Source organism: Chionomys nivalis, chromosome 8, assembly GCF_950005125.1.
Source record: "Chionomys nivalis chromosome 8, mChiNiv1.1, whole genome shotgun sequence".
Taxonomy (NCBI): domain Eukaryota; kingdom Metazoa; phylum Chordata; class Mammalia; order Rodentia; family Cricetidae; genus Chionomys; species Chionomys nivalis.
Genome location: NC_080093.1, coordinates 87,951,766 through 87,967,055, shown reverse-complemented (window position 1 = coordinate 87,967,055; position 15,290 = coordinate 87,951,766). Strand labels below are relative to the sequence as shown.

The following is a 15,290-nucleotide window of genomic DNA, read 5'->3' as shown; positions in this document are numbered from 1 at the left end:
TCTGGCCATGGTGTGCTCTCCTGTGGCCCGGGTTTAACAGAGATAGTTCACATTACAACTACCACATGAGTTAGAGTGAGGAACAGACTGGAGTACAAAGCGGGCATCGCGGGTTTGCTGGACAGAGCAATTACAGACTTGTGGGTCCTTGATCTGCAAATACCATACGAGAACCACTAAAAGAACTTTAACATTCAATTCGATTTTATTTAACCTAGATTATCACTGGGAGAGAGGGAGAGAGGAAGTGGGGGCGCTGACTCAGACTTAGCTTTTTCACAAATGGTTCAAAGGAATCGGTTTCCATCACATGGCGCTTGTGTCCATGTAGCATGAGCCACAAACCTGGCGCAAGGCTTTTCTCATGTGGTCAGTATGGAGAAGACTGGCAAGATAATGACTGTAAGTCATAGAGGCCTCTATGAGTCCACAGAAGTTCAACCTAAGCCCTCTGGGGCCTTATCTCAAGGTTCTGCCCTTCACAAAATTGTAGTTTAGAAAAACCACTCAACCTGCTGGTACACATGAACTTAGAAGGCCAAACCAGCTGTCAGTAAGGATCTAGAGAAGCTGGTATAAGATTGGAAATGCTGGGTGAACTTGGCAAACAGAGTGCCTGCACCAAAGGGAAAAATGCAATTTCCATCACTCATTTAAGGATGTTTGTGCAATTGGATTTTATACATCAGGTTGAAAAGGGAAAAGGACCAGCAGAAATTTGTCCAAAAAAAAAAAAAAAAAAGTCAGCTTTGCTGTAAACAGACACCTGGTTCCAATAAACATTACACTGTGCAAAATTCACACAACAGAAACTTAAAACTCGGGGTGGGGGGCAGGTAGGAAGGAATATAGGCTGGTGTTGGGAGCACACATGCTACATAGAAACTGAATAACACTATAGTTGTCAACATATTAAATGGTTAGGAAACAAACAAAAACATCCAGCACCTTACCTTGAAACAGATGTGCTTATGCTAGGTGTGGGAAGAGTTCATTGTGAAGTGCTGGAAGGAGAGCAAGCTATCTGAAATCAAAGGAAAGGGTCTAATGCCAGAGACGGAGTGTGCATGGCTTACAGGGAGCAGTGAGCCAACACCCCTGGTAGATACTGTGTGTGTCCCTGTAGGTGTGGGCTTTGTTCGCAGGGTGCGGGTTCTACTGGACCCAGGATTGTGTGTTCAGCTAAAGTTTCCTCACTAAAGAAACTGCAAATAAACAAACTTGAAGCTCATGTAATGTTCAAATTGTTTCCTAATATGTCAGATGCATTCCAACAAAGCCACCATCTTTAAAAATGCTTTAAGAGTTTCAGATTCAAACTGCTGATTCCAAGTAGATACTGCAAATCATCCCCATGTTCTGATATCTTATCCTCAATGGATTCACCAAGCTTTGAAGAATAACAGACTCTCTAAATGGAAAAAAAAAAGTCAAATTACTAAATAGATTTATATAGATCATATGGGCAAATTCTAGAAAATGCTGAGGTCTGCATGTGGGAAAGCACACTCTCGTACACGGCCACAAGTAGCTCACACATCAATGCTGGCTGCTGCTCAGGAAGACTGGCCTTTCGCTGTCACTGTCTGTGTCGTCACCAACAACCCAGTCAAACATTTCCAACACCTTCAGCAGCCACTGTCACGACAAACTAAGCACACAGCAAACAAGTAGCAAGGCCAAACTCAAAAACTTTAGCAAGAGCTTTTTCCTGCCCTTGGCGCTAGATGCTGGCAGGGTATCACAACAGTGGTCAAGCAGTAAAAATACTGCTCACTAGATCTCGCTTCATCTGGTTCTAATTAGGAAAGATAACCTCCAGGAGGCAGGCCTGTACCTCTGTTGACAGAATTATAAAGTATGATGTGCAGCACAAGTATTGATAGCATTCACTTGAGTGTTTCACACAACGTAGGGTCTTAATAGACTCATTTAGATATTTAAAAACTTTTATTCCCTAAGTATAAATTTCATTTTCAAAGTCAGCACAGACACCGCCAATTGCAATACTATTTTTATTTGGTCTGGGCTACAATAAAATTAGAATTACTATAATAAAAGTTGGAATAGTCAGGACTGAGAAGATGGCTCAGTAGATAAAGGGCTTAGCATGCAACTATGAGAACCTGAGTTTGATCCCCAACACCCACATGAAAGAAAAACTGAGTGTGGCGGCACATGCCCATAAAGCCCAGTGCTGGGAAGGCAGAGACACATGGATCCCTAGCGCTCCCTAGCCAACCAGCCTAGCTGACCTGGTGAGCTCCAGTTTCCGTGAGAACCATGTCTCAAAACGTAAAGTGAGAAATGATTGAAGAAAACACAGAACATCAACCTCTGGCCTCTGCATGCACATAGAAACACACCCTGAACAAATACACATAAACTTGCACAAATACACAGAGAGAGAGAGAGAGAGAGAGAGAGAGAGAGAGAGAGAGAGAGAGAGAGAGAGAGAGAGAGAGAGGAAAAGCCCAGAGCACATCAAATAAAAATAAAAGTCCACAGCATCTCTACTCCTTTTCATACCTTAAAGATCACTGCTTTCTATGGTTCTCGTATAACATCCTAGAATTTTTCTAAACATGTATAAACTATAAACTGTGTATTACTTTTAGTGAATAAGGTCATGCTTTACCTAATCTTATGTAATTTTTCTCCTAGACATTAAAGACTAACCATTTTACTATTATCAGCATATATTCATCCCTCAGTATACATGAGGAATATCCCATAACAAAAATCTGTGGGTGCTCAAATCTCTTAAAGAAAATTATGCAATATTGCTATACTCCAATATACCCTGAGTTCTCTAGGGGCTATTTGTGATCCCCAGCACAATGTAATGCTATGGAAACAGTTGCTACACTATGCTGTTTAGGGAATAATGACAAGGAAAAGTCTTCAAGTGGTAATTACAAATATGGCTTTTTCTCAAATACATTACATCTGTTTGGTTAAATCCACAAAAGAGAGATTCACAGATATAGAATACACAGGTACAAAGGACTAACTGAATATATTTACACATGTTTTAAGACTGTACAAGATCGCTGACATCTCAATAGTCTAGTAAATCGTTTCCAAATTGCTTCTGTTATTAGTAATCCTTTACCTACATCTTTATGTATTAAGATGAATGTATCTAGAGAATTTATTCTTAGTATAATTGCAGATATTTAAAAAATAAACATTTGTTTTTGGCAAAGTTAAAATTGCCCTCAACAAACAATATAAAGCCATGACTGGTGACCCAGGCATGTAATATCTGTCACTTGGGAGTCTGAGGCCGAGTGAATTCAAGGCCAGCCTGGGTAGAAAAAGGAAGAGCTCTGGGGCTAGAGATCATCAGTAGAGCACTTGCCTAGCGTGCACAGGGCCCTAGGTTCAGCCCCTACCTCCATCTTTTAAATAGATAGAAAGAACGGATCAAGTGCCTTTCTCACAGCACTGTTAGAGAGACCCAAGCACGTTCTTATTTGTCGATGTGAGGATGAGAAATAGTACCTCCTTAATTTTACCTTCTTAAATTCCTATCTCCTTCATTATAAAGGAGACTGCTTTTTTCAACTTATTTTCTGTAAAACATCTGTTCACATTGATGTTTGCTCATCTTCTTGTCAACTTATCAGTGATCCCTCAGTAATAATGATTCCAATTGCTTCTCTGTCAAATACATTACAACTGCTCTTCCCCTCTGGAGTACTTGCTCATTGATTTTTATCATGGTGATTTTACCATGTAAAAGCTTTTCATTTTTGTGAAGTCAAATTATTAATCTTTCCCTCTATTTCTTTTTTATTGGGTTTAGTGTTCTGCTTACAAAGGTCTTCTCTGTCCCAAGATTACAAAACTATCAATCATGTTTTATTCTTAAAATGACAACACTAAGCAATAACTTGTTATTGACTGGCTACTGTGGGCACAGGTCTGAGCATCTCACATACATTTCTGCAACTAATGCACCCAACAAGCACACAGGGTAGTTATAGATTCTGTAACTATACAAGCCTCACAGGATTCACAGCCTGGTCTGTAGTCAAGCTGTGATTTCCTCACAAGCAAATCTATCATTCTTGGGCTGTATCTACCAACTCGACCACCACAAATGACAAGTTCACCATAACCAAATCTCTACCTGTTCTGTTTCCCCCACTTTTTATCCTGTTGTATAAACCCTTTCCTTGTTCATTTTAGAGCGTTTACATTCTCCTGTTTTCACTAAGGGTAGTTAGTTATACTTGAATTGGCCAACATCTAAAGACTCCAGATGCCTGACTGTCCTGTCAACCTTCTGCTTCTCCATCTCCAAGTGTCTCTTCCTAGCCCACGTATTTCGTTCATTGATGGAGGAAGGTCATTGGTTAAAAAAGAAACCGCTTGGCCTGATAGGTTAGAACAAAGTGGGTGGAGTAAACAGAACAGAATGCTGGGAGGAAGAGGAAGTGAGCTCAGATGCCATGCCTCTCCTCTCCATGGCAGACGCGATGAAGCAAGCCACCAGGTCAGACATGCTGAATCTCCCAGTAAGACTGGTGCTACACAGATTACTAAATATGGGTTAGGCAAGATATGAGAAGAGGCTAGAGCTAATGAGCCAAGCAGTGTTTAAAAGAATACAGTTTGTGTGTTGTTATTTCGGGTGTAAAGCTAGCCGTGCAGGGAGCTGGGCAAGACAAAAGCAGGCCCGCAGCTCACACTACAGTTCATGAAGCTGGATTCTTTATGAAAATAGTCTTTGAATGCTTAAAAACACTGCTTGCTACTTTTGTGTTGTCCCCAAACCTTTGGGACATACTCTCTGCCCACATACCTCTGCCTCAACACACACGCACAAACACACACTAGAGAGAGAGAGAGAGAGAGAGAGAGGACTGGAGACACTACTTCATTGACTTTGTCAGCATGATATGTGAAGCCAGATTGAGATTTTCCTTGATTTTTTTTTTTGCCTGCACACCTATAAGATTCTTTAATGTTGCAATTTACTCCAATATGCAGCTTTTCTAGAACATTCTGTTCTTTTGACTGGAACACTATTTCTTTTATTTCTGAAGATTTTTTCATCCATCATGTATCCAAAACCTTGCTGTCCATTTGACCTGTTTTCTTTGTTCTTGGTTACTGTAGCAGTGTCTGGTATGGGTTCCATAAGACTTAGATTGGATTTTCTCTGCCTGTCTTTATCTATGTTACATTAAGTAGAACTCGGAGTTACATTCATGGCAGAAGCCTAATTTGAACTCACATTGAGGAACTCATTGAAAGGACACGTGAGTGCCTCATATGACTCCAGGAAATGCACAAAGGGCAGCTGGGCCACAGGGATAAGGAGAAGTTCAGACTTGAAGGCCACCTCAATCAAGAGCACTGACAGACTGCCTGCCTCCGTGATGCACGGAACGTGGCTTTCAACAGCTCTGAACTCGTACATCCCATGATTCTCACCACCTTGCTATCATTGATTCCAGTTCTGTAAGTTTTTTTCAAGGCCTTTCATACAATAAAGTTTACTCATGTTTTTCATCTTTCCCAGTTCCACTCAGATCCTTCCCATCTTCCTACCTACCCAACGTTATGCTCACTTTAAAAAATAAATAAAACACACACCAAAAAAAAAAAAAAACTCCTACCCAAAACAGAAACCAAAATAAACAAGCCAATGAACAATAAGATCGAAAATATTCAAACAAAGACAAATGAGATAGAAAGTCTACAAAAATATCATTGAGTTTATTTTGTGCTGACCAACTACTCCTGGATATGGATTCTGCCCTGAGTTGTGGTTAACATACCCAGAAAGACTCCACTGGAGAAAATTATCTTTTTTCCTTTGCCAGCAGGTATCAATTACAGATTGCTACTTGGCTAGGTTTGGGAGCCCCTCTCATTAGTTGGACCCCATCTAGTTTGAACCTCTGCACGCTGCCACAGTGTCTGTGAGTTCATATGTGTGCAGTCCTGCTGTGTCAGAAAGACAGTGTGCTTTGTAGCCATCCATCACTTCTGGCCCTTACAGTCTTCCCTCCTCCTCTTCTGCATAGATCCCCATCCATCACTTCTGGCTCTAACAGTCTTCCCACCTCCTTTTTTGCATAGATCCCTGAGTCCTGGGGAGAGGAGCTTTGATGACAACATCCCATTTAAAACTGAGGGCTCCAAATCAAAGTGACTCTGAGGTACCATCTTACACCAGTCAGAATGGCTAAGATCACAAACACTGATGACAGCTTATGCTGGAGAAGATGCAAAGGGAACAGTCCTCCATTGTGGGTGGGAGTGAAAATTTGTACAGCTACTGTGTAAATCAGTATGGTGACTTCTCAGAAAATTGGGAATCAATCTACCTCAAGATCCAGCAATACTGTTCTTGGGCATACACCCAAAGGATACACACTCATACCACAAGGACCTTTGCTCAACTGTGTTCGTGGCAACATTATTTGTAATAGCCAGAACCTGGAAACAATCTAGATGCCCCTCAACCAACAAATAGATTTTTAAAAATGTGGTACACTTACACAATGGAGTACTACTCAGTGATAAAAAAAAAAAAACACAACAATGACATACTGAAATTTGCAGGCAAATGGATGGAACTAGAAAAAAACCAACCTGAGTGAAGTAACCCAGACCCAGAAAGACAAACATGGTACGTACTCACTCATAAGGGGATATTAGATGTAAAGCAAAGGATAACCAGCCTATAGTCTAAGACCCCAAAGAAGCTATGTAACAAGGAGAACCCAAAGAGAGACCTGCATGGATCTCCCTGGGAAGGGGAAATAGACAAGATCTGAAAAAATTGGGAGTGTGGAGTAGGGGGAGCAGAAGGAGAGGAGGAGAGGGAAAGGGGATGGGGGAGAAGAACATGAAGGATGGGGATAGTCGAGGTGGGGGAAGAACAGAGACAGAGAGCAAGGAAAGCGATATCTTGATTGAGGGAGTTATTGTGGGACTAGAGAGAAACCAAGCACTAGAGAAATTCCCAGGAATCCACAAGAATGGCCCCAGCTAAGATCCTAAGCAATAGAGGAGAAGGTCCCCAAACCAGTCTTCCCCTGTAATCAAATTGAAAACTACCTTAATTGTAATCATAGAACCTTCATCCAGCAACTGAGGGAAGCAGATGCAGAGATTCACAGCTAATCTCTGGGTCAAGTTCCCATAGTTCAGTTGAAGAGAGGGGGGAGCGATAATATGAGCAAATGGACAAAGACCATGATGGGGACACCTGCAGAAACAGTTGACCTGAGCTAGTCAGAGCTCATTGACTCCAGACTGACAGCGGGGGAACCTGCATAGGACCAAACTAGGCCCTCTCAACGTGGGTGACAGTTATGTGGCTTAGGCAGTCTGTGAGGCCACTAGCAATGGGACCAAGATTTATCCTTAGTGCTTGAACTTTTTGGAGTCCATTCTCTTTGGAGGGATACTTTGCTCAGTCTAGATACTATGGGGAGTGTTAAGTTGGGAGCGTACCCCCCAGCTCCCAGGCCTGAGAGTTGTACTTGTCTGGACTCCAAATCCCAGCATGCCAGGTCCTGACCTGGGCGGGAGGGGGGGGGTCAGGACCACTCCCACAGAGTATTTAAGCGAACTCCCAAAAGAGGATCACCTGGTCTCTTTTCCATCCTCCTGGTGGTTGTGTTCACAGCCTCCCGGTTCCCCCTTGGGGCCACCCGAGAGCACAGAAATCTCATTAAACCTGGATAATTTTTTAATTTGGCTTGTTTTGATTTGGCTTGATTGGGATTTTAAGTTGGCAGAGATCTTGCTTCAAAGCAGTGTGCTAGACCTTTTTGACTCTCCATGAGAAGCCTTACCCTCTCTGAGGAGTTGGGGGGAGAGCAGGAAGAGGAGAGGAAATGGGAACTGGTATTGATAAGCAAAATGAAAAAAGATTGTTTTGAAATTAATTAATTAATTAAAAAAGAGTGGGACTTTTTATCCACTTCTCCATGCTCAGAGTTTACATGGTTTGAACTTGCACTGTTCTTACACAAGCTGTTTCAAAAAAAAAAGAATGAGTGCTCCACAGAGTCTCACTCTCTGTACATTGTCCAACTGTGGGCCTCTGTGTTAGTTCCCATCTACTACAAGAAGCCTCTCTGATGAAGACTGAGCAAGACACTAATCTATGGGTATAGCCATATGTTATTAGGAGTCATTTATTGTTATGGTTCTTAAGTAAAATAATGGTGTAGGTTTTCCCCTGTGCCCATGACCCATCTAGTCTCAGGTTCTTAGCCACTTTAGTAGTATCAGGTGTGGGTTCCATCCCAGAGAGAAGGCCTTAAATTCAATCAAAAAGTAGTTGGTTGCACCCATAACATTCATGCCACTGTTGCGCCAGCATATCTTGCAGGCATGTCACTGTTGTAGGTCACAGGTTTTGTAACTAGAAGACTAGGTAATCTTTCCCCTCCAGTACCTTGCATGCAACTTCCAGTACCATGAACACTAGTCAGAAAGGATAATGCTTCTAGTTATGCACCAGCTTGACTCCTCTGTGTTCAATGACATATCTAAGTGCTGTCTTCAGAAATAAGACCTTACCATTAGGTTGTGGAGAGTACCAATGCCGTGGCAATAGCCTTGATATTTGAGGGTTTCCATGGGGCCCCTTTGGCCAACAACTCAATGAGAATTAATCCATACCTGGCACTGGAGGTTTGACTTGGAAGCATAAGATATCTAGTTGGTTCCTTAATATTAGGTGATTTCTTTTAGATTCCTTTCACACAGGCATATGTTTTAGGAAGCTTCTACAGTAGTAGGTTTCCGTATGGTTTTTCAAATGGCTCTTGGCGTCCCTTGTTGCTCCCCACACTCTCTCCTTTATCATTCACTTCCATTCCGCTCCCTATTTTGTTCTTCATTCCAGTCTTTAAATGTTGTGTTCGTTTTCAATTTCTTAAAATGAATATTTTTCTGAAATGTGTTTTCTAAAATAATTTGTAATCTGTTACTATTTTGTTAGTGATGATGGTTGTGGGTTTTGTTTTTTGGGGGGTGTTGTTTATTGGTTGGTTTGGTTTTGGTTTATTGGTTTGGTTAGGTTTTGTTTGGTTCCTTTAAAAGGGCCTCTAGCTTATAGTGGCCTCCAAGTCCCTACATAGCTGAGATAGACTTTGAGTTTTTGATCTTCTTGCCTCGACCTCCCGAGTGTTAATATTACAGGCATGCACCATCGTGTCTAGTTTCATGAAGTGCTACACATCAAACCCAGAGCTTTGTGTATGCTAGGCACTCTACCAACTAAGATCTATTTCCAGACCTTTGTTTTGTTGTTGTTGTTATTGTTGTTGTTGCTGTTGCTGCTGTTTGTCTTGGTATTTTTGTTTTTGTGAGATAGGGTCTAATATATCCCAAAATGATATCAAATTCATTATGTAGCCAAGGATGACCTTGAACTTCTGTTGGTAATCATTCTGCCTCTATATCTGAGATGCTGAGATTACAGGTGTGTGCCACTTCCAGTCCAGGAGAATTCTTAGTCTAAAATGCCTGTCATCTTCTTGGTTAGAATACAATATTAATGAAGTTTGACTTCTTATTTTGTTCTCTCATTTCTGTTCCTCTGAATCTGGTCAAGTTGTGCAATGTTCATTGTCATGGTTCCTTATTTCTTGCTCTTCCATGTAGGTTAGAAGACAAGTATAAAAGAGATGGCACTGCCCCTGGGCTCAGCTGTCTCCCTACTGAGACACGACTACTCCGTCCAGGCCTCTGACAGTTTTCCCCAGGACCTTCCCCAGCTCTCATATCTCACAGAATGAGACAACTGGGTTTTAGTAAAATTTGTGCTGTTTACAATCTAAAGAAGCATTGGTTTTTAGCCTCCTCCATAGATTTAATCCACATTTTACAGATTCTTTAATGAGCCCGTCCATAGTTTAAACTGAGCTACTTCCTAGTTTTATGAATTCCTTTTGCTTTGAAACAGAATAAAATACATGTTCATTCTATCCATTTATTTTGTGTTAGTTTCATAACAGGAAATATGGAGGACATTCCTTTACTTTTCTGAATACCTTCTGAATTCTTAGATTATCTACTGCGAAACTTAGAACCTGCCCACTATCAAGTGCACCTGACATGCTAACTATGCACAAGGCTCTCTGAGATGCACTGAAGATGCAGCAGTGGAGATTGGACCCCAAACTCCGAGAGCTTGTATTGTGATGCAGGATACAAATGTCCTTATAATCAAACGATCACAAGGATAACAAGACAGTAAGTACAAGGTGATGGGTAAGCAGAGACTAGAATACTCGAGAAGTGGAGATGAGATAATTTAGTGGAAAATCCCTGAGTGACTTTTCTCAGTTCCAGGAGAGGAAAGTCTTCCTGAAGCTCATTTTCTTTATTTTGTAAAGAGTCATTTAAATGACCTCCCCACCCCGAGTGACAGACTATAAAATGAGAAAAGACCCTCTCTCTGAATGTCACAGACCTTTCCTGGGTGACCCACCCAGTAATAACTACATTCATTCTTGGAATGCACCACCTATTAGCCCTCTGGGAATATTCTTGGGATTCAAAGCTAGTAAAACCTGTTCAGAAAACCTGGCATGACCCACATCAGCGGTTCCTGGCAAGAGGAGGCACAAATGGCACAGAGTTCTTACTGAGTCTGAGTTAAACCAGCCCAATTGGTCATGAGGAAACGTAATACCTGTGACATGAGGTTATGCACTGGGAAAATGACTAAATATGCTAATGTGAGTCTTCATGGATGTGAATGCAAGCTGTGCACGCTACAGAAACAGTGCATAAGTGTCCCTCTGGGTTTTTAGGACCTCTCTCCAACAGCAGCAACCTTCCCCACTGCATAGGCTGAATTTACCATGTTCCTAGTTCACTCTCCATAGGGCACACATGGCACAAAAGTTTAACCCTTCTCAGCATCTCCAGGTTCTTACACAGCACACAGAGGGACAGTCCGCAAAGACAAATACTGAACTTTCTGCCAATAAAAGCATACGGAACAAATGGTGCTGGCCAAACTGAAGAATCCAAATAGGTCCATACTTATCACCCTGCATAAAACTCAACCTCCATGGACCAAAGACCTAGAATACAATGAAACTGGTTAGAGAGAAAGTGGGATGTACCCTCGAACTCACTGACACAGGAAAATATTTTCCAAACACCATTAGCATAGGCACTAAGATCAACAATCAATAAATGAGACCTTGTGAAACTAAAAAGCTTCTGTGCACCCAAAGACAGCATCATTCAGACAAAGTATCAGCCTACAGAATGGAAAAGATTTTTACCAACTACACACTGACAGAGGATTAATATCTAAACTATACAAAGAACTCAAAATAGATATCAAAAAACAAATAACCCAATTAAAAATGGGGTACAGATCTAAACAGAGAATTCTCAACAGAGAAACTTAAATGGCTGAGAAACACTTAAAGAAATGTTCAACATTCTTAGTCATCACAGAAATGTACATCAAGACTACTCTGAGATTTCATCTTACACACATCAGGATGGTGGAGATCAATAAAAACAAATAATAGCTCAAGCTGGTAAGGGTGGGGAAGAAGGGGAACACTCGTCCACTGCTGGTGGGACTGCAAATTTGTACAGTCACTATGGAAATCCATGTGGCAGTTCCTCAGGAAGATGGGAATCAACCTACCTCAAGATCCAGCTATATCACTCTTGGGAATATCTCAAAAGAAACTTTATCCTACCACAGAGACACTTGTTCAACCATGTTTATTGTTGCTTTATTCGTAATAGCCAGAAACTGGAGGGGAAAAAGTCCCTCAACAGATTAATGGATGTTTTTAAATTACACAATGGAATAATACTTAGCTCTTTAAAAACTGAAATCATTAAATTTACAGGTAAATTGATGAAATTAGAAAAAAAAACCATCCTGAGTGAGGTCACCCAGACTCAAAAAGACAAATAGGGTATGTATTTGCTTATAAGTAGATATTAGTTGTTAAGTCAATGATAACCAAGCTACAATCCATAGAATTACAGAGGCTAGGTATAGAGTAAGGGACTGGGGGTTCAGGGGAGTAGCAGATAGATCTCACTAAGAAACGGAAATGGAAAAATTAGTTATGGGAGGATCAAGTGGGGAGGGAAGAGGCGGACAAGAGAGGGACAGCTAAAATTAAAGGCCATTTGAGGGGTAGTATAAAAACCTAACACAGTAGGTTTGTAAGATATACAAATATATGAAGGGCGTCTAAATGAAATCATCAAATAAATAGCAGGGAACCCTGACTGCTCCTGGGACTGGAGAGGGAGGAGAAGAGGAGTGGGGGGAGGGGGAGAGGGGCGGGAGGAGGGGGAGGGAAATGGGAGGCGGGGAGGAGGCGGAAAATTTTTTTTTCAATAAAAAAAAATAAAAATCTTCCCAGAAAAAAAAAAACCAACTGGATATCTCTTATCACCAAATGAAGCTTCCAGTACCAGGACTGGGTTACATCTGATTGAGTTGCTCACTAAAAGGGTCCCAAACGACTCAGGCTGTTTCTGAGAGCATTGGTTGCTCTCCACAAACTGAAGCAAGGCCCCATTGCTGAAAACAACACCTACACAAATCATTGAACATGAAGAAGAGCAGCTGGTGCCAATACAGAGCCTTCACCCTTATGAGCTAGTGTCTGGTACAGGAAGGTGTTCTGCATGCTACCAAAGGAGAAATGTAAACACCAACCTAGCTACAAACCCTTTGGTCTACAGGATCTGCTAGGGCACTGGTGGCAAAAAGCCTGTGGGAGTCACCAGCCAGTATCTGACTTGACTTAAGGTCCACTTCAGGAGATGGAACCCATACCCCATATTCTTGGATAACCATGAAAACTGAGACTAAATAGTCCAAGGTCCTAGGGTAAAACCAAATGCTACTATTCAAAAAAAAAAAAAAATTATGTGAGGAAAAAGCTGCCTACAACAAAAGGAAAAATAAAAGCATGTAATAGTAATGCAATGAATCTGATAATTAAAAATACGATTACACTTGAATTTCTCAAAACGAGCTATCCAAGCAGGTATGCAAAGGACAATGATAAGTTCTCTTCAGAAAAGAAAGAATGATTTTGGGGAAGGAACATGAATCTGAGGAAGACTGTGGGAAGACACTACAGACTACAAGGTTCTCGGGAGAAAGAAGGACCTGATCTTTAGGGCTCACAAACTAAAGGTGTACAGCTCTCCTGTAAGAGCAATGCCAGGTGACAAGTCTTTCTGGGTAAGGAGTGGTAAGATCGCATTTATGTTTGTGATATGGCCTTTGCTGCAGACGGAAGGCAGGAAGGCAGGAAGGCTGGTCTGAGGGCAGCTAGGAAGCTAGCAGGGTGCAGGTGGAAGTAGGCTGGCGGATGGGCTATAGGGAACCTGAGTATTTTATGTGTGACCACTTCTCTACTGTGAATCAGCAAAGAAGAAAAAGGAAGACTTGGGGCACTTGCAGATTAAAACAGATAAGAAGCAATTCCATTCCCAGCTCCTTTAGGAAGAAAGCAAGGACTCTGGCCTTGAGGCTTCGGTTGGGCCTTTTCTGCTGAGAAGTTCGGGCACCTGCGAATCTGGTGCTACCTTATACTGCTAGGTTAAGAATTCGGTGCTATTTTATCAAAACAAATCAAAGTTTTATCCAAGAGATTAAAAGCTATTTAAAGAGAAGAACTTTCCATTTTCTTACTCTTGTATGACCCGGATGTATTCCTCCTAATATCACCTTCAAGCAACTTCAGGAGAAAAAAAGAGAAAGAAACTTGGGAAAGACATTTTGCAATTGACCGTAGATAGACCTTAACTCAGCCACACACAAAAAAGAAAGCCTGATTAAAAGCATTCTCAGCTGATGGACCTTTTACCATTAACCAGACGCTTGGGTCAAAAAACAAAAGATCAATGCCATTCTCCAGGTCTAGCGGAACCATCAACATGGAGGGGATGATGAAAGTACTGGATTATAGGGGAAATTCGCTACCAGTGCCTTTGGGAGAAGAAAGCTGACATTCTGTCCTCACCTCTTCAAAAACATATCCCAAGCAGAAAGGGATCTAGGATCAAAGCTATCTTTAAAAGACGAAAAGGTCTCAGAAGCACTGCTGCCTGCAGGTGTAAAAATAAAGCGACAAAGGTATACCGGCAGCCCAAACCCGCGATCCCTCAACTTCCCTGGTGGCCGGCCCGCTGTGCTGCCTATTAAGACTCTGCAAAGTCCTTGAGAGGCACCTCCAGGAGTGCCGTTTGTGAAAAGCCACGCCAACAGAGGGGACACCTCCTAAGATAATTAGTGGATTTCGGAGCGGGGGAAACAACAAAGCGGTGTGAACTGCGACGTTCATCACCATCTAATCAGTGAACGGAGGTCGCCGTGGTGATGCGCAGGCAAAGGTTGAGAAACTTCCACTTTTTAACAAAAATATCCCCAATCTGCCTCTCTGGAAGTTATAACCCTCAGCTTTTGTTGTAATTGAGGTTTACCTGTGGGGTTAATTTCACACTGGATGTAAGCCTACAGCTATCTTTGCACTGTAGACAGGAGGAGGAAAAAACTGAAGCAAAAGAAAAAGGGGATGAGGGATGCTGTCTGCCATCAGGAAGCAGTTTCATAGCTGCATTACAAGCCCTGGGTTCAAATCTCAGTGCAGTAAGTTGTTGAAGCTCTTTAAGCCTCAGTTATCCTGTCTATAAAAAGGAATCAGCATACTATCCATCAGGAAGGATAAGGTGGAGGGCACTGAGCTACAGGCACAATGGCTGGCATATAGCACCTACAGAGCAAGGGATAAGTCTTGCCTTCTTCGCGTGTTCTCTGCTACCTCTGGAGACTTCTATACTCTTACCATCCTGTCTGCTCTGCAGACCTCTGTCCTGAGCTCCCTCATTCCTCTCTGGCTTTACGTCACTGCCTATCCAACAGCATACCCTGTGCTGATCCACCAGCCTTGCTCTGGCCTCTTCTGCACGGTGCCATTCATTTTCAGTGTAGCAAATCTGGAGTCCAGTCAGATTGTTTCCGTTAGTTTGAAGGCTGCCTAAAAGGCTTTATTTAACCTCCAGTAGCCAGAACTGTTACTTACATCTCACTAACGTCATGAGTCAAGTGAGTGATTACTCTGTACCAATGAGACGCTACAAATAAGTGTCTGTCATTCCTCCACAGTAACACTGCTTTCACAAGCACAGAGGTGGGCTCAAAATGTTACTTTTAAATAAAGACTGTTAACTTCTTAATTCAATACCATGTTATTTTTAAAACCTGGGTGGTAAGAAATAAAATAAGCTTTTTTTTT

General features: G+C 41.8%; 1 protein-coding gene across 2 annotated transcripts in view; it reads right to left on the bottom strand.

Moving 5' to 3' along the window:
- Positions 1 to 15,290, bottom strand: part of Stk33 (serine/threonine kinase 33) — a 174,599-nt gene that overhangs the window by 142,064 nt on the left and 17,245 nt on the right. The window lies entirely within an intron of this gene.